At 42.6% G+C, this 27,027-nt stretch overlaps 1 protein-coding gene across 5 annotated transcripts in view; it reads left to right on the top strand.

The window, feature by feature from the left end:
* The window catches only part of Ralgapa2 (Ral GTPase activating protein catalytic subunit alpha 2), a 271,068-nt gene that overhangs the window by 213,531 nt on the left and 30,510 nt on the right, over nt 1-27,027 (top strand). For 2 of the 5 annotated variants that reach the window (XR_013108861.1, XR_013108862.1), the window contains one exon: nt 16,222-16,384. The exons of the other annotated variants lie outside the window; for them this stretch is intronic. The gene's annotated coding sequence lies outside the window, so the exon portion shown is untranslated. The remainder of the gene's footprint in view (nt 1-16,221; nt 16,385-27,027) is intronic. 5 annotated transcript variants of the gene reach the window in all.

Genomic DNA, 27,027 nt, shown 5'->3' with positions numbered 1-27,027 from the left:
AGACCACTGGAACCCAGTAGAGAAGGCTGGTCACTAGGAGGATCAGTGCTGGCCCCTGCTCCTTCATCTCCCTCCATCCAGTGAGCCCACATGCACTTCCATCTGTATATTTTGTTTGCACACGCCTTAAGCACAGCCAGCTTAAGGAATGGGGCAGCTGCTTTAGTTTTGAGCAGAGTAACATGCTGCCTAAATGCCCTAATATTTTAGCACAGGTAATGCTTTGTAACTCCTGACAAGATTACATCTGACAGTCTGTCTGTCCAGACAGTCTTTCTGTTATTGTTTTAGCATAGCCACAAAAACAAATGGCACCATGTTTGGTGGCTCATAATTTTTTATCTTCAGCTTATTTCTTCAGTGTTTCATTTGAGGGCTCCTATCTCCTGTTTGGTCCAAGGATATTAAAGAGTACAGAACGGTGTCCCTTTGCCACGTTCACGCCTTTAAACCTCCAGTACAAAGCTTTGGTCTTTCATCCACCCATGATCAATGAAGGGGCTGCCTCCTAAAAAACTCAGTCTGCTTGTCAGGGAACAAGCCAGCCCTTAAGATGCCAAGTCCCTGTGGTTCCCCTTCATTTGCCTATGAAGTGGGATGTAAGTCTATCAGGGTATCCCGTCCTTGAGGCAGATGTATGCCTGGAAGTGCAAAGTCTCATACCTCCACAAAGGGTAGGGCAGGCTGGCTGGCTGAGGGGATTCTGAATTTATAAGCAGAGTTCCAGGATTCCCCCAGGGCCCACTTTTCAAAGGCAAATTAGTACGTTTGCAACTTGATCCCTGGGCAACTTTTGACAGTTGTTCTAAGAATAATAAAACAGATGGACAGAATAGATTTTGGGGTTTCCATCCAAACTGCCATCCTCTGTGGACTTTAAAGAAGGGGGAGAGCCGATGGGGGAGCTGCCACCACTCTTCATTGTGCTGTGCCTTTCACACCCAAGACTCATAACTCTGTCCCCAACGAAGATGGAAACTGTCATCACATTATATTCTCCTGCTGAGTGTTCAGCTTGGCTATGAGAAAATAAATAGGATATGTGGGGTTTTTTTTTAAACACATTTAAAATTGAAGGAATTGAAGTCAGGAAAAATAAATTTATACTCCCAAGAAACTGAGGTTACTATGGCTATCAAAGGAAAAGTAAAATTTGTTTTAAATTTAAGTAGCATGTTTATAAAATCTTTTACATCTTTCAAGAGCTTTCAACTATTATGTGCTTGTTAATTTTGAAAATAGAATTTATGCCCAACAGGCTAAACATATATGTAACATCTACATGCATAAAAGGACAGGTGTATCAGGAGAGACTTTAAATTATCGGATTAGAAGAGATTTCCTGAGTTGTGCACTAGACTTTTGTCAGAGACGTGGTTTGTGCTTGAGTTCAGATGAGGGAAGCATTTCCTACTGTCCTCTCTGCTGTGGATCGGCAGCCTTCAGGGTTTCACTTAAGTACCTTGGAGGCGAAGTTGTACTCTGGATTCATATGCCCTGTGGTCACTGGTTAGGTCAGAAAGGTCAAATAAGGTCATCTAGGCTTCAGAGCCATCCTGGGGGGAGGGGGGAGAGAGGGGGAAAACGGGAGGAGAGAGGCAGAGATAGAACTGAACCCGAAGGTGGAGTAACTGTTCAAGTAGACTGTCACTGAAGATAGCACACTAGAACAGTACATTTTTATTTATTCGAAAATAGACATGATGGAATGTAAGCCTGTATCTATCGTAGAGCTGGACCCGTGTGCTTGGGCAGGTTTGGGGGTTACTTTTGCATTGCTGGAGATGAATCTCACATTCTACATACATGGTCTCTCTAGTCATCCCACTGAGCTCTACCCTCTTTCCCCAAGTGTAGTAGGAAAGAGTGCAGGGTACTTTCCTCCATGGCAGTCATCTACAAATGCTAGACACATTTCAAAGTGTCTTTGTTATAGTATCCACATTTTTTAGGCATATGTGAGAGCTGGCCTCAGACAGAAGTTGGGTTTCAGTTTCAGACTGGTAAATCGTTCTTTGGTTTTGAACAAGTATTTTACCTCTACCCATTTCCTTATTTGTAAAATGAAGAAAATAATCCCTCAGACAGATTATTGCTAACTATTACAGAATGAAGTATATGCAAAAAGCTTATCCTTAAAATGTAACTAAAGTGTAGCTTCTTCCCACTTGTACCACATGGTCCAGCCCAGTCCGGTGCACAGCCTCCTCCTCCTTTCACTTCTTCTCCTGTTATCCATGCAGATCTTTGCAGAAAGCAAAAACTTGTCTTTTGGGCAGAAATCAAAACATGTAGCTCAAAACCCTCCATGCTACATAAAACTCCAGAATCTTTCTTATGGTCTTCAAACATGGCAGCCTCACGAGCTACACTCTGCCTAGAACTCTGTCTGCCCCATCCCTCCCTCCTCCTAGCACCTCCTTCCGTTTCCTTAGTCGCTGTTTATTAGACAGTGTCCTGACTACTAAGCCTTTCCTTGAGCAGTGTTACCTCATTTTTCTTCTTAGTTCTTGCACATTATATAAACAGGTAAGGGAATGAACAAGTGAACAGACCCATGCTGGGTTGCCAGGGAAGTCTGGCTCCCAGCTCATTCTCTGTGATCAGAAGTTGCACTGTTCTGCCTTCCAGAACATCTTCATTCTGGGCTCTGCCATGCATGCCGTGGGAGCTTGGAAGTTTGCTTCTGTCTTTCGCCTCCAACACACGTCTGTGGCTTTGGTGTTCCTGTAGGTTGAGGGCATAAGTAGCCTTGCTCTTATGAGTCCTTCTTCACGACTTGGGCTTATTCTGGGATGTAGGAAAGGCCTTAGTTGGCATACAGTGGTTCTTCTGGGTCTTTCAAACACAAGATAGAAACCAGAGTGAGAGGATGGAGGGGGCTCCACTAGGGAAGAGTGACTCTACGGAAGTGAAGTCCGTCTCTCATTAGTATCTTCATCTGTTTTGCAAGTCTCTATAGGCTAGACATTTCACAAGGTTGTGTTGAGTTGGTTTTCCAACAGTATATTCAGGCACTAAGCACAATTGCTTATTTAAGTGCATCTAGCCTAGAGGAATTTTGGTGGGCTTGCACTGGGGGAACAGCACATCATTGCAGACTTAAAGTTGCTCCTCTTGTTTTTGTTCAGAGGAAGGAGTGGAAATGAGACTCTCAGTTGTCACCTCAGTAAGCTAGGGTACCACCTTGGACCCATGGACTTCCTCAGAAGTCTGGATTCATATTAGGAAGGATGCTCAATAATACAGATTTTGAAGGGATGTGATAAAGTGTAAAGAACTTAAAGTATTTTATAGCATAAAATTATACTGCTTTTACTAAGATATAAATAGCATCTTAATGCAATGGGATTAAATAAACATGTTATTTTTTAAACTTTGGTTTAATAGTTCAGTGAAACAGAAAGTCCCACCAGGCTTGACTGATTTTGACTCTGTTTGTTTGTTTGTTTGTTGATAGTAAAAAATAGACCTTTATAAAGAGACCTCCATGGGCTGGAGAATATTAGAGTCTTAGCTTATAAGCCCCAGCAGCTCCTGTTCAGTGCTCATTCCTGCCATCTGTTTTATAGAGATCCCTCAGAACACCTGGCTGGAGGTTTCAATCTTCCCTAATGCTTCATTGGGGTGTGTGTGTGTGTGTGTGTGTGTGTGTGTGTGTGTGTGTTTCTGAGGTTTGAACCTGGGACCTCAAGCATGCTGGGCAAGCCATCTACCACCGACCTCTCCCAACCCTACACTGATATATGTTAGCATATTCAAAATGTACTAAACTCTTTATTTGGGGAACTTAGAACTAGCCTACAAAATTCTGTTCATGGTTTGTTTCATTGTTGTTTTGGATGCTGCAGAGATTAGAGCTTTGTGGAAACACAAGTTAATTCCCACACCAAAGGCTGTGTTTTCCCATGTTCCGTTCCAGGTCTTCTCTATGCAAGTTGTATTTGTATGCAGCTACTCTCAACAAGTTAAAATGTCCCTTTCTTTATAGTGCAATAGCAATTTTTCGTCTTAAGGTCACTTAAGGGATTATTGCCAGCCAGTGCCACCTCACTTCATTTCCTGCCTCCTCTGGCCTCCTCAGCACAACAGCCTGGACAAATCCACAGATACTGCCTTGTTCATACTGCCAAGATTAGCCAGAGCCCTACAGGGAAGGCCTGTGCTCTTTGCCCTCTGCCTAGAGAGCTTTCCCCCAGGTGTTTACAGGACTCATTCCCTGCCACTCTGAGCTCTCCCCCTCCTTCCCGTATAAAGCTTGCTCACACCTGCACACATCCGTGCATGTACACACATCTCTAGTACCACCTGTGACCTTCCTGTGTGCTCTTCACTGTGTGAACCCTTGTCACCATCTAATTTACTGTAGAATTCACTTATCCTTTTTACCTCTGTTGTCACCACTGTTTGAAGACAGAGATTCTTGTCTGATTTTTTTCTTTGACTGAGATATCTTTAAAGGTGATAGTAAAAATATTTAGCAAATTGGTAAAACAAGGGCAGCTCAGGATACAGATAATGCATGTGTCTTCCAGGAGAGTCCCAACCCTGATGCAGCCTCAGCACCTGCCACAGGATAAATATTTGTTCAGGAAATGCTTGTTAGATGAGTAAATGAAGTCAGCCCTCTGCCCTAGCAGAAAAGGGCACCAACTCCACAACATTTCCTGTTCTAAAAAAGGAAATGAAAAATTGGTAATTCATCTTTCTGTTCGATGACTTTTACAAGAACTTGACTGTGAGATAAAGTGCAGATCTCATATAAGAAAAGACTACCATGATCTGTCAGTTACATCTTGCCTTGGGCCAATGGATTGTAGTGATTCTGTTTATGAGGTGATGAAATTTGGAACCTCAGTAAGAGATTCATGGAAACCCCAACAACACAGTGTTGTGCGGAAAGTGAATGAGGGGCTGCAGTCAGTATCTCTCAGTCTGTCCTGGGATAGGCTCAGGAATGACAGAGCAAGAAACATCCAGTGAGGCCATGCATTAAAATCTCAGTAAAGTTTAATTTACTTCCCAGTTTTAGATAAAAAGGGAAACATGAGTAGAATTATCTTTTCTCATAAGAGCCCAAGGATTTCCTAGACAGTCTAAGGATTCTGGCAGAGGTGTTTCAAGGAGAAATGGAAGAGGACAACTCTGTAAGTTCTGTGGGTATCCCAGGCTCAGGTCTTGCCAGGTCTGTCATGGCTGATACCTGTTTAATAGGAACAGCTAGGAACTGTCCAAGTAACCCTTGCCTTCAGCCCCTCCCTATAGCCAGCTTGAGTCTTCTTACCTCAGTCTAACTTGTGTCTGGCTACTGGGGTCTTCAAGAGACTCAGATGGAAGGCATAAGGTTTTACAGTCTCACATTGGACAACTCAGGATTATTGGCTATTGCTAAGGTGAGGGAAAATAGCATCTAGAATAGCAGCACTCGGTATTCTTAGTTGGATGGAAATAATGCAAAAACATGCACAAAGGAATTTTGAGGGCAAAGTATTCTAGTGCTGTTTATTTAGTTGTGCTACAAGATATGTTTACTGCCTAGAAGAAAATGACTTACCAAAAGGAGAAAACTGATTTTAAATGATAACCTTAATCCAAAGGATACTCATAAAAGCAATACCATTCAGTTTGCTTCTATCTCCACAGAAGCACATATAAAGGGGCCTTCTGAGATTTCTTACTTTCTTGCTTTAAAGTTTTATTACATTTTTATTTATTTATCAATGTGAGGGGGTGGCATATGGGTTATGCCTCATGTGAAGGTCAGAGGACAGCTTACTTGCAGAAGTCGGTTCTCTCCTTCTACCGTGTGATTTCTAGGGATCATATTCAGCTTGGCAGTAGGCACCTTTACTCACTGAACTATCTTCCTGATCCCACTTTCCAAGTTTAATCCGTTCTCACCCTGCAGTTCACTTCATATAGCTTTCAAGAATCATGAGTTTTGGTGTACTTCATAATTTCATTGTCTTATGTCTAGGTGAATTTATGTTTCTATGCTTGAAGAAGTTTAAAAACAAAAAGAGCTACCAGAAGCCATATAGTTTACATTGTTGCAGCTTCCTTAAGGAGGATAAATGGTTGGAAGCCAGTCTTTAAATATTGGCCTTTAAGTTAGATGAATGGTCTATAGGTCTTTGTTCTATAGGAAAAGGTTTGTGTCTTGGGTAGTGAGAGCCAGACTTGTGATGTCGGGTGACTCTTGGTCACTGCAATGATGCTCTGGAAATGCGTCTACATTGCTTTCCCTGCATTCAGGTTGACCTCTGGCAACAGGCTTTCAGCACTGCTGTGGATGAATCTAGAATGCCCAAAGAATATAGAATGTTGCCAAGCATTTTCTTAAAAGCTAGAGGTTTCATATGGCAGCTTGGCTTCTCTGAGAGGTCTGTGACCCACTGACAGGAGATGGGGCAGCAGTGTCTGGCCCCACACACCATCTTTGTCATGTCCCCATGCATATTACAGTAACCCTCATAGGTGCTGGAAGGAGTGCTGATTTTCATTTGGAAGTACAGCTCCCCCACCAGAGCAGATCGATATTTGAGCTGTTTGTCTCTGCTGCTTACTTTCCTTTTGCACAGCGAGAGTCTTCTGCAGGGAGCGATCGATGGCCCTAATCTTCAGCAGCCTGCACCAAGTCATGTGAGGCAGAGCACTTAGGTGGCATTACACAGACTGTGGAAGTGGCAGCTCCATGGCAGAGATTCATAGCACCCTCACTAGGGACACATTCCATCCGTGACGGGTGGTTCTGCTCAGCCCTGCCGTGGAACACCATTCCTCTGGAACTTAATACAGGGGAAAAAGGACTCTGCCTGGACTGTGTGCATATTTGTTCAAGCATACATGTGTGAACCAGACAGACAAATGTGCCAACATTCTCTCTATGAGTCTACTAATTGTCACTGTGCCCTGGGCAGTGGAATCTACTCTAGAGCCTTGGGCTAGAATTAATTCCATTCTGACTAATTTTTAAATACTAAAGGGATGTGTGTGTGTGTGTGTGGGGGGTGTTTTGGTTTTGTTGTTTTTGTTTTTAATAGATTTTTATTTTATTATTTAGCAGGATATTGGCAGTATATGTTTGTAAATCTAGCACTTGGGAAGTGGAGGCAGGACAATCAGTAGTTAAGATTACATGAAATCCTGTCTCAAAAAAATACAAAAACTAGGTGGTTTTGTTTTAATCTTTGAGATTTTAGTGCCTGAAGAGCTCATTTGATGTCCTGTTCTGTAAAGCATGAGAAGGCAGTAAGCATTAGTTGTCACATCTGTCTCTGACTGGTTTGTGGCTGTTATAAGAGGCTAGGGGTGAAGATATGGCTATCCCTAGACCACTGGAATGCCTCAGGAGCCTTTACCTGGGAATGAGCTATGGATTAGCCCAGGTATCCTCTGACAGTGTACTTTAGTTCCTTTCTAGACTTTCTGTTTTCTTCTAGTGGTCTTGGCATTCTCTGTGGAATTCAGGCTACAATAAGAAGTAAGGGCTAGAGGTAAAGGAAGATAAATATGAAAGCAGCAGCATATTTAAATGTGAGGAGCATTGCTGCTATGGTATGCTGTGTCTGTACAGCAAGCAGCCGTGGCAAGCGGTGGCCCAGTCTAATACCTGCTGCATTTAAGAGCCTTGAAGTAAGGACTGTGGCTGCTGTTGCCGCTGCTGCTGCTACTGCTGCTGCTGCTGCTGCTACTACTACTCCTCTTCCTCTTCTTCCTCCTCCTCCTCCTCTTCCTCTTCTTTTTCTTCCTCTTCCTCCTCTTCTTCCTCCTCCTCCTTCTTTTTATAGAATTGCTATTTGTCCAAGCTGGCCTCAGAACTAGTATTTTAGCTTCCCATGCAGCTGGGGCTGCAGTGTGCAACTTTACTAGGATTTATTTACCCTTCTACACCCAAGGGTAGCTCTTCTAGCATGTCATCTTGATGTCAGTCTTGATCATGCCACCATTATGGCCATTTTCACTTACCTACACTTGCCAGACAGCTGCATCCTTTTGGTTTTCCAAAGTGCAAATATGTCACCTTCTAAGATGCCCCTAATTGAAGTTTCCTGGCATAAAAACTTCAAGGAGACAAGTTTCATACTCAAAAGCCAGGCACTTTTCTCTTATGTTCCCACACATCTAGCCATAGGTAGTGGAGAGATGATCATTTAACACAGCTACGTTTCTTTAGATGCTTATAATACTATATTGGCAAAAAGATTATCAGCAGAATCTGTCTTTCCAGTCTCACTGCCAGGTGCTACTTTTGAACAGGAGATGTTAGAAGCAGGGCTGTGGTTTTTATTTTTATTAGTTTTTGTTCATTCAACAAGATAGCCATTGGTCTTTGCTTTCTGCCAGACCCTTGCTATTGCTGAGGACAAACATACGGAAGGCATGGTTCTGGTCCTCAAGGGGTATTTCTGTTTCATCAAAGAGCAGTGCAGCCTCTTAATGGCTACAACAGCAGGTTCAGCTCAGAACTCCAAGCAGTGTCCCAAGTCTCTGACCTGGCTTGGTAGAATGAACAGGAGTCCCAAGTCCTAAGTGAGGCAAGGACTGTTCAGAAGTGAACACTTTTCAGCCAAGAGCCTCCCATACATCCAGAGCCATCACAGATCTTAGCTGTCAGGGAACCTCAGATGCTTCTAGGAGGCCCACCCAACCCATGGCCACTAGCAACCCTGCCTGGAATTCCCAGAGCCCCCACAACTCCCTACACCCTGCTGTGATCTCCCTTCCTGCACTTAAACCTTTCCCTTATGCTGTAGGTCGGACAAAAAGGAGGTCAGGAGGTCAAGCCTCTTAGTGCTCCATGCACTGGTCCCCAGGAATAGACATCGATTTACTTAGTTAGGTTCACCAACTTCTGTTCAGTCCAGGCACTAAGAACATCACCTATGTATTCAGTCCATGGGTTCTTCCAGCAACTGTTGAAAGAAAGAGCCATATTCTAGGAACGCATTATATAAATATATATTATATATATAAATATAAGTAGGACTGTGTCATCTGATAAGATACATGAGCAGAACACAGAGAGGTTAGATAACCTGCTGGAGGCCACACAGTTCTGTGAGTGTGGGAGCTGGGACCTGAACCCAGCAGCAGCTGCTCTGCTTGTCCTGCTAACCCACTGCTCACCATTGCCTCTTAAAATTTCCCTGCTACCCAAACAGACCTGTGGGCTTCTCCACACAGTTCAGTGCCACTTTTTAAAACATGTTGAAACTGTTGGGGAGATTTATAACTTGTAAGTTACAGCAGCTTTTGATAAACTACTAACACCAGTATGTGTTTTAATGAGACTGAAGGCATGAGCGAGCAGATTCTCCTCTCGAGGCTTTGTGAGAACACATAGACATTGGGCTGGCTCCTCTGAAGGCCTGCATTGTCGCCAGACTCATTAGCATCGGCGCTCCTAGCTAGCCCTTGCTGCTTGCTAGCTTACCAGCTGTTCCTGCTGCTCTGTACAATGTCGGATGTGTTCAGCTCACTGGGTTCCTGTCCTCACCACCGGGAGGAGACAGCCCTTCCACTGGGGATACCCACGTGTCTGCCTGTCAGCGGTGGCACCGAATAAAGTAATAGGCCTTCGCATGGCATATGGTGTCTGGATTCATACAAGATGCAAAACTCCTCTGCTGCTAATGCAGGGTGACTCATAGCATTGCTAATTTTTCAAACAAAAGCTGACTTCCACACCCACACTTTTAACCCCTCAGGCTAAAAAGTCTTGGGGGGTAGGGGCTCCAGAAAGATGGTTTTTGAGGTGTTGTATGAAATGTGGTCTGCTTACTAAAAGCTTGCTTAGCATTTGATAAGGTTGTTTAAAATTTCTATTAAAAAATATTTCCTCTCCAGTGGGGGATGGGGCAGGTTGTAAGCTTTAATTTTGAATTCCTTCCTCATATTGGAAGAATGTAACAGTTTGATAGGCATTTTTATTTAGAACTCAATGGCAGAGAACACACCAGTGTGTGCAAAGCTCCAGATTCAATCTCCAGTAGCACCAAAAGGGAAAAACAGAAAGAGAAGCGTATCAGAAGCGTGGTGTGGAAGTGCCAGAGCACCTGACGCTATTGCCCACATGCTCGCTCTCTCTTTAACATTCCACGGAATCCACTGTCTGCCTGGTGACACAGTGACTTATCTGTTGGTCACTCCAGGCTACTCACGCCATAGTTTTATAAAGTTTTAAGAGGATGTTCAGAATTCTGTGTTTGGGGACCATTTGTGTATACATAAATTTAATATAAGATTTTCGTGTACTAAAAAGAGATTGTTCACATTTATACAGTTAGCCTTGCTTTTTAGTGATCAAAATATTGGCTGTTTTTATAAATGATCCCTTATTGAACATTTTATTTAATCATTTTAGAGTGGAGAATCTCCAACACCATTTCTAATTATGTGTTTCTTAGTCAAGGTCTGGCACAGGGACTGACTCCTTAAAGGAACTTCAGCCTGTGAAATAATACAGAATTATAAAAAAAATTATAATTTTAAAAATTATAAAAAAATGTTTATCTGGTTGTGAAAAAGAAGATAGAGACTGGTATTGTCAATAATTATATTTCATTTGTGTTCCATTTTTGAAAGCAGTTTTATTTTGATCTATAGATCAAAGTTGAAAAGTGTGCTCAGCTTCATGGGCATTGTCATCTAGTTTCAGAAAATGAAAAAAAAAAAAAAACCACTACATATTCCTGAGCATGCGTCATGTCTCAGAGCCTCACACTTGTTTGTTTTCCAAAGGCATCCTGATATCCTTGCCCTTTGTCATTGGAAGTAAGCTGGTGTATTTAAGTAAGCACTTAAGATTCCCATTTTTAATATGTGTAAGGATACCTAGTTTTTCTGGACACTTCTATGCATCAAGAACTGTAGCTGTTACTACCACGGGCACTTGATTTTATCCGATTTCCAGTCACTCTGTTACAAAGTGAGACAAAATACAACAGGATAATCAAACAATTTGTGAAGGACAGAAGTGGAAACACCAGCTGGTACTTGGTGTTGGCATGTGATGGATAAAATGCTCTCTAACCAACCTGTGGACCCACAGTCAGGCTTAGCTCCAAAAGTCACTTGGCATGTGTGGATAATGTGCAAAAGTGTAGCCTCTTCAAAGACATACAGAAGATGAGGTCCACTGGGCCATAAGTCATACTCTTACACAGCCCTACAAAATGGGCTGTGTCAGCCTCACATTGCAAATGGAGAAACTGAGGGTGTAGCAAGCAGAACTTGGCCTGGGCCTTCAGTAGGAGTAGGGTTAGGCTGAACATCCAGGCAGCTTGGCTCTTAAGACCTTCTGCTATTCCTCACTTGTTCTCAGGCAAAACAGAAGGCCATTAAAGGTATAAAGGTTTACAGATTCCTGTTAATTTTAGCATATTTGGTCAGGACTATTACCCAGACCTTTCAACCTGTGGGTCACAATCCTTTTGGGGGGTAAATGACCCTTTCCCAAGGGTCCCATACCAGATATTTACACTATGGTTCATGACAGTAGCAAAATTATAGTTATGTAGTAGAAACAAAATAATTTTATGGTTGGAGGTCACCACAGCATGAGGAGCTGTATAAAAGGGTCACAGCATTAGAAAGGTTGAGAACCAGAGCTCTAAACCCTAATTATATGGAATGAAGATTTGAACATCAAAATAAAGGAAAATTAGAATGGGAATGTTCTTGGTTTAAATCATGTACACAACCCAACCTTTATTTATGTATCTTCCAAATTAAAATTCAGTTGAAACATTAAATGCATATATATTCTCGCCAGAGGCTAGCCCAAAATAAGCATGTAATTAATATAACTGGCTGTGCATGTCTTAGTAAAGAATCCAAAACATGCTTCCATTGCAGTGATGTTCCTGCGTGTGTGCAGACATTTATTTGTCCCTGTTGAACTGGCTTGTGCCCCGCCTCTTCCTAAAACAGATGTGAAGGCCTTGCAGTAGAAGCCAGATGTCATTCGAGAGTGAGAGCCACAGCAGAGGAAACTGTCACAAAAGAGATTCTTAACATCAAAACAGGGCACTGGGGCCACCATAGCTACCAAGTAGTGGCAGAACAGTGACTCGCAATCACCTCCTGAGGACTCCCTGAGCTGTACTGCAGGGTGTTTCACTACCGTTTGTCCTGTTGTTACTCCAAACTTTGCAGGTGCTCACTGGAATTATACCATGTCTTAGCTGGAAAACCTAGGTCATTCTAAAGATTGTGTGTAATGTGTTCCAGACAACAGCCAGTGTCTTCAGGGGGCTTTTCATAACTTTCTGTTTCTCTTCCACAAGTCTATAAGATACATTCAGAGTTACTACACAAGTTCATGTGTACCATAGTCTAGGACAAAAAAGAGGGAGAGACATAACAAAAAAGGTAAAGATTAGTGATAAAGAAAAAGTATGGCTAAAAATAACCGTGGTGCCCTCATCTTCTGGACAGCTTCCCTTGTAAATATATTTTGCATGTTCTTCTCTGATGATAAAGGGAAGCTTGAGAGTGTCATTTGCAGGTACACACCACATATGTGACAAAAAAACGGTTTTTGTTTCATTCATTTCCACAGCCAGGCATTCTTATATTCTTGTCCAGTGTCATCTGTAGACTCCTCTGCTTTTCTGGGCCAGCTTGATTCAGGATTGAATGACCCCAAAGGTATGCATATTAGACGCTTACCCCGTTGGTTTCCTTGTTACCATGTTGCAGGACTTGTTGCCTGCAGTCCAGCGCTTCCCTGGTTTGTTTACTTGGGATCACTATGTAATCATCCATTTTATGGAGTCTCATTAAGGACTGCAAACCTCTGTCCCAATTTAGCGTCATTGGAGCGTAGGTAGCACCCATCTGCTCCGCCCGCACTGTTTAATTAATGAACCTGGTAATGTGCTCTGTGCCTGAAAAAAAGCTGTCTTCTCAGGTTGTTGAATGAGACACACATTCCAGATTTTCATGGGGAAACTCTTGGAAGCCCTCTGTGGTAGGTGCTAATTGTGGACTAGGACTTGTGTTCAGTCCTTTCTTGAAGGCTGACTTAGTTTTCATGTCACTGTATATTCATAAACCCAGGGTCATATCGTTGTAAATAAGTGAATTATTAGCAGAGTTCATAATCTTTGTCCTTGCTAAGAATAAAGATTCCCTTTTTATGAAGCTGTATTTTGTTGCAATCAAGAAAATGTTCACTTGTTATTTGGGGATTTCTTTTTCTGAAATTAAAGTTACAGAAACAGTGGAATTTCAGAAATGTTACTGGTTTTCAGTATCTCTGCTGTAGAGAAACTGTGTGGCTAAGATCCTATTCAAAGTAATACAGTGCCCACTGAATTTCCAGTATAGAAAATTCTAAGACTCAGGCAAAATACTCTTTAAATTTCAATATTTGCTTAGTCTTTAGTGTGTTGTAAAATTCATCCTGTGTCCTGAGGTTCATTGGTAGAAACCTTCATATATGTACAAATGGGACCCGACTAACCTTGTTCATCTTCACTGAACATGTTACACACCAAGGCTGGATACTTAGTTTTTAATTTTTTTTTCCTCCACAAAAGATCAATGCATAGGATTCACAAGCCTTTCCTTAAAAGCTGTCTGAATTTCAAATTAAGCTCCAATGGCCACTATCAAATGCTGTCCTTGAATTTCTCTTTGTACCATGAAACATACTGATGTTGTATTCAGGTCTCTTCATCTCATTAGCTCGTTTTTCTATAATGAAAGAAAAAGTTCCTGAATACTCATTTTTCTATTGTTTGTTGGTTGGTTTTGGGTTTGGTTTTTTTAAGACAGGGTTTCTCTGTGAATCTGTGGCTGTCCTGGCAATCACTCAGTAGACCAGGCTGGCCTCAAACTCAGATCCACCTGCCTCTGCCTCCCAAGTGCTAGGATTAAAGGTGTGCACCACCACACCCAGCTCTGAATACTCATCCTTCAAAGAGACTTTTACTTAGCCCCATCAGCATGGAGTGCAACATCTGTCATCAGTACCTCATTTAGTAGCAGAGCTAAAGTCACAGTTAGCAATGTTACTGTAAACATCATGAAAGTGGAGGCTGGGCTGGTAAACATGAAAGTGGAACTTGGCTGATAATGTGCTTGCCTACAATGTGAGAAGCCCTGGGCTCAATCCCTGTTGACGCATAAACTCTAGAGGCATGATGGCTCACCTCTCTAACCCCAGCAGTCCAGAAGGAGGAGTAGGAGCACCAGACGTTCAAGGTTATTTTCACCTTCATGGTAAACTCAAGCCTAGCCTGGGATACAAGAGACCCTGTAGCCCTCTGTCAAAGTAAAAGACTGTCCCACATATCCCCTCAAAGGTGCTCACAGAGATGATTTCATGATGACAAAGAATTGGAGGACAGTTATAGGATGGGCTTTGGGACTTCCTTTCATATTGAAATACATAAAATTGCTAGATGAAGGACATTTTACTATGATTCTCTGTGGCCGTTTCCAGTTACACAAATGGGCAATAACTATGAACACCCACTCCCTTTCCTCCCCAGAGGGCAGTTTGCGTGGGGAACTGTAAGTAAAGGGCATCCTCCAGAGCCCAGGGTACCTTGGTGGGGCTTCTTGGAAGCCCCTTGGTGGCGAGGTCACTGCCTGTTGAACAGGGTTCTTCTTTAAAGCTGTTACCCTGTGTTTCTGGTTATTCTGGGTATTATGCCCCATGAATGTTGGCTTTGTTCATAATACAAAATATTGGAAATCCTGCTTCTGAGAGAAGGACTTTGAAATAATTAGCCAGTGAAATTCATCATTACCTGGGATGTTAGTGAATCCTTAAGTCTGCCGTGGGCCCAGACAGCTACCACCTCTAGTGCTAGGCAGTAGATAGCCTGCCTTATTTACCAGTTTACAAAAAAAAAAAAAAAAAAAAAAAAAAAAAAAAAAAAGGACATAAATCACTTAGATTTTATTGTAATAAAAAGTTGTAACTGGAGAAAATTATTGATGCTTTAAATGTAACTTTTATTAAAATACTAAAATGTATAACAAAGATGATCAAAATCTGCCTATGCCAGACACCAGGGAGACCAGTGTGAGTGGAATTCAGATTGTGACAGAAGGGTTACCAACCCAAAACTTAGCCAAACCATGGCAACCAGGATGCTCAAAAATAGAATTTGGTCTTAGTGTCATTTTACATTTCTAAATGTAAATTTGAACAAAGCTCATCGCTCCTGAGAAGTTATTGGATGTCCCCAGTCCATCATGAGTCCTGGCCCATGTGGAAGTGGCATGCACTAGCTCAGCCCAATAATTCCCTTTAGCATCAACATAGAAACCACAGGGCTTATTCACATTAGTCTGAGCGTCATCCCTGCAGCAGCTCAGGTTAGTTGGCACTCCCTGGCGTGGGGCCAAGAAATGCTAAGCCATCTTTTCATGGGGGTCAGTGCTGGCTTTCCACAGTACTCCTGGAACACAGTCTTCTCCTATAGCATCAGGATCTGCTGCTTCTTCCCAATTTCTTCTTCTGTTTTTATTTCAATTAACCATAGTGTGTGTGTGTGTGTGTGTGTGTGTGTGTGTGTGTGTGTGTGTGTACACACGCATGTGTGTTTGATACAGCATGATGTTTGAGTATATATGTATAATATATACTGATTGGTCCAGGGTAATTGGCATTCATTTCCCTTTCATTTTTGTATGGTTCCCTTCCTTTCCTTCTCCTTCCTCCACCTTCCCTCTGCTTTCCCCTGTTCATCTTCATTTGCTTCTCCACCTTTTCCTTACCCCTTTCCTCCTTCTCCTAGTCCCCTTGTCTGCCTTAATTTCAGAACCTTCTTTGAAAAATTACCTCTCATAAAAAGAAAGAAAATTACCTCTCTCTACTGTAAGATGTGTTTTTTTAAAAGATTATGATTGCCACAATATTCAACTGAATTATAATTTGTCTAGAATTATTTTTTGAGTTTTTTAAATGATTTTTACTTATTTTTAAGTTAAACCTTCATAATAGGGAAATGGAGGGAGAGAAAAAAATCTTAATTTTTTTTGCTGCACCGCTGTCACTTTTTAATAGTACCTTCCTATAGCTAGAAACACTGACATCTGCTTAACAGTTCATGGTGACGTTGGCTCTCTATGCAGAACGTGAAGGCAGAGAGGATAAAATGTTCCTGACCATCAATCCTGTTAAGTGGGGCGGGGTGTGCCTGGCATTAAGAAAATGGACTCTATCCAGCTAATGATGGTGTATGCTTTTAATCACAGCACTCATGAGGCTGAGGCAAGCAGACATCTGAGTTCAAGGCCAGCCTGGTCTACAGAGCAAGTTTCAAGACAGCCAGGGCTATACAGAGAAACCATGTCTTGAAAAACAAGAGTCATGTGAGAGGAAAGAAAACCTTTGAAGCACTGTGCTTTTAAGGTCCAGGTGAGTAGGTGCCTTGGTTCTGGCCATTTCAAGAGTACGACTTTTCAGAAGATACTCCCAAATTCAGATCTATAGAGCTTCTTTCAAAGGAATCGTTTGATTTTTTGCCAAGTTTTCTTTTAAAGATCATTTATTGTCAGCCTAACACAAAATAGAGTCATCTGGAAAGAGAGAAGCTCAGTTAAGGAATTGCCTCCATCAGACTGACAGGTGGCTTAGCCGCTCATGCTCATGGGAAGTGTCATCCCCTGGGCAGGTGGGCCTGGGCTGTATGAGAAAGCTGGCAGACTGAGGGGAAAGGGGAGGAACCAACAACCAGTGTTCCTCAATGGTCTCTGCTTCAGCTCTTGCCTTGAGTTCTTGCTCTGATGGAGCATGACCAGGAGGTGTAAGCTGAAATAAACCCTTTCCTCTGCTGTTGTTCTTGGTCATGGTGTTTATCATAGAAGGAGGAAACAAACTAAGACAGCATTCTTTATATGCTGCCTCATAGATATGCTTATCATTAAAAACCATGCATAAAACCCTGTTTAAGGGTTAAGTCCATCCTACTGTTCTACTGCTGAGTGGAGTGGGGTCCTGCCTTGTGGCTGTCAGGTCAGATTTTTTATTACCATCACTGACAAGTCTCCATAACAGTCTAGCTAGTTGCCTGTTTATTTTGAAACAAGAATCTAAAGTAGCATCCTTTCCCATGTATGATAGGCTAATAAAGTCTATATGCTGAGCAAACCAGGGCGATCTCCCAAACTTATGATTCCAGGAGCTGAGCAGACATTGTCCTGTGACCCTCATGCTCAGCACCAACAACTAGCCAATACATTGCTCAGATCATCCATCTCCTCTGCTGTCCTAATTATAGCCTTTAAGTGTTACAGGATCCTCTGTCTTCAGGTACATCCTTATGTACATACCTGGGATAGTCAGCACTCAGGATGGAGCTTCTCAGATGAGAGAACCAGATGATGGATGGGCAGGGTGTAGCTAGGTCATGTGTTTGCAGATTACATGCTATATGTGATTCTATGCACTGACACTTTTATATTAAAATAAGCCCCAGTCCTTAAGTTGCATTTGCCTTTAAAGAACTCTAACACATCTTGCTGCCTATCTCTGGAGAGTGTCTTTCCAATCTGAGCCCTGTGCAGATAGTGGGCATTGTTTTACCAAGCCCAACTGGACAGTGGCACCATGTGGAAGTCACTACAATGACCGACCCTGACCGTAAGAACGGATTGGAGGTGTCTAGGTCTAGAAAGAAGGATTGATGCCACCTTATGGGAAGAGGAGGCAAGGAACCATGGTCCCTTTTAGAACTAGAAATGGTCATGTTAGATAGCCCGCCCTCCCTAGGGCTCAGTTAGTGTTGTGCCCTGTACTAAGTGCTTCATATAAGTATCACATGTCACCATCTAGACTTGAGGAAACCATGTCCTGCAGAGGGGTCCGACTTCCTGAGGTGTTCCCAGAGAATAGATAACGCTAGACTTGGAACTTGAGCTGTACAACCATCAAGATGCATTTGTAAGAAAAGTCACAAGGTTAAATCAGACTAGCAGCCTCGATAGAAGGAGGAAGTTGAGTCCCCTGGGTGAGGTTGAACTAGCTGAAACAACAGAAAAACAAGCAGAAGCAGCATCACTATAGTATACCTAAGGCTTGAGAGGGATCAGGGGATGCAAAAAGAGAGGAGAGGGAGCTTAGGAGCCATCACAGACACCATTCCACAGTCCTACCTCCCAAGCCAGTGCACTTTCAGAAGAGTCACCATGTAGTTACCTCAGTCCTGAGGCATCTGTTCACTGGAGGGCATTTTCCTGTCCTACTCACAAGGCATTTGTTTTTTATCCTTATTTAAGGAATGAGTGTTATCCCTCCAAATTATAACCCTGGGCCTCTGTGATTTTTATAAGCTTTCTCTGTTTAGACCTTGTTAATTGATCAAAAGGGTTAATATTATTAAAAAGTATGTAGCTTTAAGAAAAATGTGGCTATTAATGCCTTTCTTTAATCTATAATAATGACTGGTTTTAGTCAGAATGCTTTAAATGCAGCTATTGTAAAATCTCTGCCCTGTATCAGTGGTTAAGTACCTTGGTCCATTGATACAGCTTTCAAAAGTTCAAAGGCTATGCTAGCATATCTTTGTCTCCTCCTCTTTTAACTTGCAAAGAAGAAGGTGTCCTTGTATCAAGCCTTAGCATTTATCTGAAAAATAAAATTGGGTTCAGTTTGTGCATAGGTTTTCAGAGAGATTAAAGTGGGCATCACACAATTTTCCCTGTGAAAGGCTGCCTTTGATGTGCCTTCTGTCTATTCATACAGAAGTGTCAGCCATTGTTTTTGAGCCACAGAAGAGTGTCCGCTTTGTCACGGGCACATTCGACAGCCTTTGTGTGGGAGCCTTGTTCAAGGTGGATCTTATCATTCAGAGACAATGTTACTGGAAACGTGCATTGTGACCAGACACCAGCCTGCCTGGGAAGATAAATGGCAAGAAAAAGCCCAAGCATTTATCAGAGATGATCAGGAAGCAAACTAAGAGCATGCCTCTGAATGTCGATTGTAGGTTGCACTCTTGGTACTTTACCCACCAGGAACAGTGATTCCAGGGTGTTGGCTTTGCTGTGGCAATGGGCTCTAGTTTGCTTTTGATGTCTCAAGTCAGAGAAACTTGGTGAGGTGATTACATTCAAGACCACAAAGCAGCTTGTACACTCACATCTTGAATAAGACTAGGGTGAGGGAGAGCAGTATAAGGAAGTTCCTGAACTATGAGTCCATGCTCAGGAATGGTCTGCAGGCTAGCTTAAATATCTGAGCTCTCAGACCATGGGGGTTCTAAATGTCTGCAAAATGCCCACTTCTTGCAAAGAAGAAGAAGAGGAGGAGGAGGAAGAGGAGGGAGAAGAGGAAGAGGAGGAAGAGGAAAAGGAGGAGGAAGAAGAGGAAGAAGAGGAGGAGGAGGAGGGGGAGGAAGAAGACGACAACCACCACCACCACCACCACGACAAAGGAAAAGCATGACTTGCCCAAGGCCTCCAAGACACCAACTAGGAGTGGTCCGTCCCACAGGTTCACACTCCCAACCCTGCTCCCCGCCTCCCAGCTGCTGTACAGTGCCACTGCTAAGCCTAAAAACCCCCTCTTCCAGACTCCTTTGCATTTGCATATCAACTGAGGTTTGCCTTTCTTGCTAGATTTATTCAATCTTTTTCATCACCAAAAAAAAAAAAAAAAAAAAAGATCTTTTCTCCCTTAAATGAAAGGGAAATCCAATAGAATTTTCCCATTGTCTTCTCTTCTTTGCGATAGCTAATATGTCCTTCGGGTGATTTAACTTTAAGGGAGAAAAAAACTTCTCAGGGTGTTTTCCTGCATCCTTTTCTAAACTTATCTCCTGGTCTTGGGGTTTATCAGTGTTGAGTGCTTGCCCAACATATGTGAGTCCCTGTATGTAGATAGCATTGTGGGAAAAAATGAATTAACTTTTAAAAATTACTCCCCAATCAACAAAGACTCAGTTCCTAGGACAATAGTGTTTAAGTGGCTTTGTTCTACCCTGTACTTGTTTCTCTGCAGATCTCTTACAGCTTTCCCTGAGCAGTCTAGGGGGGCAACCATGTATTTGAGGCTGAAGGCCCATTTCTCTGAACATGGGCAACATACCACATCCCAAGAGGAGGGAGTATTCCTCCTACACCCTCTCTCTGGTACATGGGGAGAGCAGAAGGGAGGGAAACCTTTCAGTTCATGACTTTCCTGCCCCTGTAGTCTCTGCTGCCAAGGATCACAGATAACAGCTCTCCAGAAGGATGCAAGCAAGGAGACACATTCTAGCTGTCCATCAAATTCAGTTACCACCAGGTCTCCACAGGGCCACTGTGTACCTAAGCACTGGTAATAATAGTTCCTGGCCTGGAGATTAATGACCGACCAGCACACTGTCTTTCTTTTTTGTGTGTGAAAAAGCTTCTCTGATGAAACAGTCCTCAAAAGCATCTATGCAAATTCAAAAGTTTTCCTGCAGTAGAAAATTGGAAGGTGAATTCTGAGTCAAAGTACAATTTCCTTTCCCTGCCACTCCATTACAGCATGCCTTCATTTGTTTTCCATTTGCGAGTGAGTGTCAGCCTGTATTAAAACGAAGGCAAAGCCACACAGACCTATTCCAAAGAAGCATTTGGCCACCAAATGAAAAATAGAGCCAGGATCCGTGTATAAATTATTCAGAAATTCGGTAAATAAACATGCAAACTTCTAGCTGGGGCTATCGCTATTGCATTATTCAGTCCAATAAGGAGAATTTAATTTAATGGATATTCAGCAACATTGTTCAGCTATCAACAAAAGGCATACTGTCTTTTATGAATAACTGATTTTCTCGGGGCATTCTGAGGAAAGTGGGTCCTCGTTAACCCTAGAATGGCTAGCTAATGTAATTGAAGCGCGACCACCTGGCAGCGAGGTTGCCCGTCAGCTGCCAAGGAAGGCCGGGGCCGAGAGTACCAGGTGCTCAGCTCTCGCTGTCTGATTGTTACAGTGGGATAAACAGCGTGATTGCACAGTATGGCCGGGGGCGAGGATCCAAGACTGCTGCCAACCAGAGAGCGCGCTTTCTTCCCTGGTCTTTGACAAGGGGGGGCAAAAGTGCTCCTATTCAGAGCAGGTAGGGCTGACAAAGCCGAAATGCTGTCTGCTGCAATTAGGACAGAAAAATGAGACTGGCCCAAGCATGAAGCAGAGGCGAGCCTTGAGTACCTGTTTCTGTTATACCACAAAGCCAGGGCCTTTTTAGTACAGGCTGGGAAGTTTAAGCATAAAAATTTAAAAGAGATTCAAGCAAAGGAACCTAACTGCTGAGTGACCTGTGTTTTTTTATGGTACATTGGCTTTATTATTTCAAAGCACAATGCTAAGTCGGCACAGTGTGATAAACTTTATTTAGGCCTGACTTCCATGGCAACCCAAATTCCCTGGTTCTTTGATTATACTTAATAAAATCCTGGGCCAGGTCATCTCTCTCTGTCTTGCTTTATAAAGACCTACGAGTATCTATATTTAACAAACGAAAAGATTTCTCTTGTTCTGTGACATTGTTTATTTTTAGTAAATTTTTTAAGCACCACTACCCATGTGGATACACAAAAGGGAAATAGTATTATTTGGCTTTTTTTAAAAAAATTAATTAAGAAATAGGCATTATGATCTTTCCAAGGGGTTTAGAATGTGAAATGGTTCGTTAAGCTCCTGTTAGTTGAAGAGTAAAGAGCACTTCCCCCAAACAGCAAGGGGAAAAAAGGCTCTCTCATAACACATTGATTTATTTCATTTGCTAAGCACAGGAACCATGAAATGCTTCATCCCCAGCAACACATTCAATATGTGCAGAAGTAAAATTGCCACTGAAGAGTGCCCTGGACTTTGTCCTCGTGGTGTGTACATTTCAGTAGGCTGAGAGGAAAAAACAAACGGTAGAAAGATCCCTTTATGAAATTAAATTACCTGTTTTGTGTTGCTTTGAAGCCGTGTGTATAGCTGTTGGTTCAGATGACTGACTAATACTCCCTGTCGCTCTTCCATTGGTTCATCCCCAGCCTCCCCAGCAGAGCCCGGGGTCAGAATCTGTCACTGAGAATAGAAATGAGGAAAGCGTTTCCAGCTGGCCGTCCAGCCTCTCACAGGGCACCTAGCTGTAAAAAAATACAGGGTTGCTGATTTTATTAGAACCTATGGTGACGCTGGGCTATTTCTCAACCTATTATCAGATGACAGTCCGGCCACTTAGTGTTAGGTTGAGAGAGCGAATCGAGGCAAGAGGGCTAGTTCCCTGGCCTCAGTTTCCATGTCTGAAAAAGGGGCTTGCAAAGGCAATGATACATGCTTCACCAGTGTGACTCCCTTCCCACCCACCTGCTAATGGCTGCAGGTGGAAAGAAAAGGAACAGTTTCCTGCAAGGCTTTTCTCAAAGGATTTCTGTCCTCAGTCCCATTTTACATGGAGTACTCTGTAAAGACAAAGTAAATGTGTATACATTTTGTTGTGAAATTTTAATAGACTTTTATTCTCCTATCTTGAAGTTACATTTCTTTCTCTCTCTTTTATTAGAGACTCACATCTCACAGGCAGTTCTGCCTTGACCTTCATTTCAGAACTTGAAACTGTAAACTGGCTCAAAATCCCCCTCCTCACAGTGGACATGGGGCTGTGCCCAGCCTCTCCACGGCTGTACCCTCAGCTGTCAGCTATGGCTGTAGTTGATGATGTGGTATGGGGAAAAGAGGCAGAATTCCACAATTGGGCTGTATGTCACACTGTGACCAGTGGCCACACACCCCCACCTTACCTCCATGAGTCTGTAGTGTCAGGGTCACTGGTGGCCCTGTCATTCGTAAGCATCCTAGAGAACACCTTAAAAAATGGAGTACTCAGCCTCCTTTGTGGTGTGGGCCTTCTGCCCTTCTCAAAATGTTTGTAAGAGCAGAAAATAAAGCACATATTGTTACAAGGGAAATCAGTTATAGCAGAATGTTTTTTATTTTAAAAATACATTTTTAATTAAATTAGAATTATTTCACTTTCCTCCCTCCAGCCCCTCCAAGGTACCTTTCTTCCAGCTCCTCCCACTCCCCCCACTCTCAAGTTGATAGCCTTTTTCTTTGATTATTGTTTTATATATATATATGTATGTGTGTGTGTGTATATGTATGTATGTATATATGTATGCATGCATGTATGTATATGTATACATAACTGTAGGAAAGTAATGACTGCTGGGAAAGGAAGAATTAGCCTGAGCTAGGATGAGCTCCTGTATTGATTGTCCAATACAGTTCTGCCCTGAAACCATATCTACAACAAAATGGACTCAGCAGCTTATATTTATGTTTGTGGAATTTTTTTTATAATCAAACACACCTGCAAATGGCTAGCTATCTATAACAACAGTGGAGTTGTGTACTGCTCCTATAATTGTGAGGCTTTAGTAAGAATTAGTGTTTTGAATCATGCTCTGTGAAAGGGTCTGTGATTCCCATAAGTACTGCCATTGTGGTTTGATGTCCATATTTATAATGAAAGGAAATACATTATTTCAGAGGGTATACGGAACATAAAGCTGGACATTTTACCACCCAAGTTAATAGGCCCCTTAGAGTCTGATCGTCAGTCATCTAAGAGACCTCTGGGCTGCAGGAACCCAGACTGTGACCTGCCTTCTGAGGGAACCCCACAACCCTCTGAGTCAGCAGAGGACTAGGGAAGCAATGAGTAAGCGGAACCATCAGTCAGAATCCAGAATCTTCTGCAAGGTGCAGGGGCCCACATACCACACACACACACACACACACACACACACACACACACACACACTGGAGTTTGTCCTTTCTATTTGTCTCAGATTGCATGGGCACTCACTGCCTTTTCAAGACGTTTTATCACTTACCTGTTCTATGGTGAACAGAGAGAGCTCAGATCTAAGGTCTCTGTGGCCATTGCCTTCATTCCCAAACAACACCCAGACATTTAACAGGCGATTTCACTTCCCATTCTCCATGTGCACATCGATGACTAGACTTGGTAGAGGGCACATTAATTGAAATAAATAAGCAAGAGCTTGCTTTCAGTACACTGCATATATCGACTTGTGAACATTTACAGTTAGGTCCACCTAAAAATATTTCAGCTTCATAAGTCAGCTTACTGGTGCTGTTTGTATAGAAAAGCACTGTTAGAAATCAACTTTTGTGTGCAAATGTTCCATGCTCAACTACAAAAAGATTAGCATTGTCACAGAGCCTGAGGTTGTGGTGATTGCTAACTTTTGACCTTTTCACCAGTTACTTAATCCATGGTGATCGCCTGGCTTGTGGCACCAGGCAGCTAATTATAATCACCAACAGAGAGCCCTGGTAGTCACTTATCAACAAGTACAATGAGACAATCACATTCAGAGACCCATCTCTGCAGAAAATTGACCCAGGTATTATGTTCTGTAGTGGTTCCATCAGCACAGAAAGTAGCTTGTTCTGCCGGATCCTGACAGGGAGAGGCTCTGAACCCTCCTGCTCAAAGGTGTTTCTTCTCACAGCCCCTAGGAGTTCTCATGCCACCTTTTAAAAAATAATAACAATAAAGATACATATTTTCATAGCTTACACAGGCCCTAGATTCAATATTCAGTAGCACATGTGGGAGTGTGATTTCAATAATATTAATATTCACAATTAATAATCACAAATCAAAAGATGGGAAACCCATTTATCATTCCTATTAAGTCTGTGCAAGAACAATTAGCAGAAATAGCTCATTAACTATACAGTTTTCACTTGGATTTCAAAGAGAGGAAGCACCCAGAACACAAGCATGCTCTGGAAAGTTCTGTTGTATCCGTAGCCTCATGTGTTCTCTCTGTTCCCTGCCCCCTCCTCTCTCCCTGACACAGTAATGTGACTTTGCTTCAAGAATCTCGATAGAAAATAATGCTTGTTTTACTTACTCATTTACTTTTGAATCTTGTCATATAGCCAAGCTGGCCTCAGATTTGTTATTCCTCCTATTTTTAATTTTTTTTTCTAACTGACAAATCATAACCCCATGTGATTATGAGGTTAATGTGAAGTCAATCGAGGTAGTTGACGTATCATCACCATCCAGGCTTGCTGGTTGCTTATGAAAGCATGTTTTTTTTTTTTTAAATCTGCTCTTTGGGGAATTTTGAAGTATATATTATTCTTACCTGTAGCCATGTTTAAAATTTTTTCATCCTCCTATCTCAAGAATAACTATATAGTAAACTATATGTAAAATTATTTAAATTACAGAGTGAGGCATACCATTAAGTTTTCATCATCTCTTCTCTATTTGTTGAAATAAGCCCACCTGGCTAAGAGCCTGTACTCCTGCTGGAGGCAGCTACTAAAGCTGTTTCTAGGGCGTCTGTGCACACCCTTATATGATAATTTTGTCCCTTGCTCTCCAGTTTGGTGCCTAGCTGCCAGACCTATCTTCCTGTGTTGCCTGTGTCAGCCGTCTAACCTTTAAGCTTCCTGAATATGTGCTGGTCCTGTCCTAGGCTTCCCAAGGCAGCCTGTGTCCTTTCTCTGAGCATGGCTTCTTAGAATATCTCCCAGTTCTTGCCTCTAGCCTCTTCCATCACTCTTGCCCTGCATGTGTAGAGTCCATTCGATCCAAATGCTGTAGCCAGCTCCCTTCTCTCAGTACCTGGCCTGTTTGTCAGCACAGCGAGGTAACCTGTATCAGCTCCAGGCTGAGAGGAGGTAGAACCCATGAGTGACATGTCACTTATGTTCTCCATGAACTCACATCTAATCACCCTTGAGTGGGGAATCATTCACATGGTCTTCTTGACCCCCAGGGTCCACATAGCTCTGTTCTAGAGTCAGTATTCTCAGTGACCTGCATATGGGATGTTTAAGGAAAGCAATGAGAACCGTCTGTGTTGTTTGCATGGGGAAGTCAGGAGAAATGCAAAGGGGATTCCCAAAGTAACATTTCTATGTTTCGTCAGAGGTGGGTACATACAGTCAGAAACATTAGTCTAAAGTGTGAGTCACCAACAGGTTAGAATCTGCCGGGGAGGGGGGCTGGGGGGACTCAGGCTTCTATAGCTAAAATTGAGTCTTGTCCCTTGCTCTTGTGTTCTGCTTTTAGGTGACAAAAGATTTGCCCTGCAATCTTTCTCACCCATTAAGAGGAAGTTCTGGGGCCTGAAACAAGGAATTGATAGGACTCTACCCATCAAGGGAAGATCTTCCTCCTCTTGTTAGAGGTGGTGATTCTGGCCCAAGGCCTGGCCAACAAGCCAGATAGTCAGGGATTGATGGGCACTGGGGCCCAAGCCTGGCCTCCTAGCCTCTGCTGTGTGGTGCTGAGGTTCCCAAAACATCTTCTTTTCTCTTGCCAGTTGTTTTCCTGTTCAGTTCTGCCAATTAACCTGGAGTGCCAAAGTTCAACAACCATTGCAGCTTCTCAGTCCTCCTCTAGGTCCTGATTTCTACTGTAGCCAACTGTGTGCTTGCTGATTGGTCAGTGGGTGGGAGACGTTCTAAAACATAACCTAGTGAGGTAGCAGGGCCCTGTTAACAGATACCACACTTAGACTGTGGTCTTTACAGTGCCATGTGGATTCTCCGCCTGAAGTTTTAGTTCATTTGCTCAGATACATTACACAAATGATTGTGCCCTCCTCAATGTATTTTAATGACACCAAGTAGTGCCTGATTAAAAGTAATGATTTGCCAGAAGCCCCATTACTCCACAGAAGACAGCAGCTGTAGGATGCCGGTCCATTCCTACTAGCGCTCAGTATTTCAGTGTGGCTCCGAAGCCTAGTGGACCTCACAAGAGAAAGCTGTGCTGTTCTCAGGTGCTGTAGGTGCTGAGACTTAATAATCTGTATCTGATGGTTCCAAATCATTTTCACTGAAGATGTCTACCAAAATAATCAATTGATAAAACTGTAGAATTCTCCCCGAGCTTTCTTCAAAATGTGACTAGAAATAAGCAAGCTAACTTTATCTTTAATGAGCAAATTAAATCTCCTAAACCTTGCTGCATGAAGGAAAGCACTGAATTAATATAGTTTATTATTGTAAATGCTGGCTTCTCCTAACAATCATGC

The sequence above is a fragment of the Arvicanthis niloticus genome, chromosome 2 (genome assembly GCF_011762505.2).
Source record: "Arvicanthis niloticus isolate mArvNil1 chromosome 2, mArvNil1.pat.X, whole genome shotgun sequence".
Classification (NCBI taxonomy): Eukaryota; Metazoa; Chordata; class Mammalia; order Rodentia; family Muridae; genus Arvicanthis; species Arvicanthis niloticus.
The sequence above is the reverse complement of the archived record's forward strand: the minus strand, read 5'-3'. Positions and strand labels throughout refer to the sequence as shown.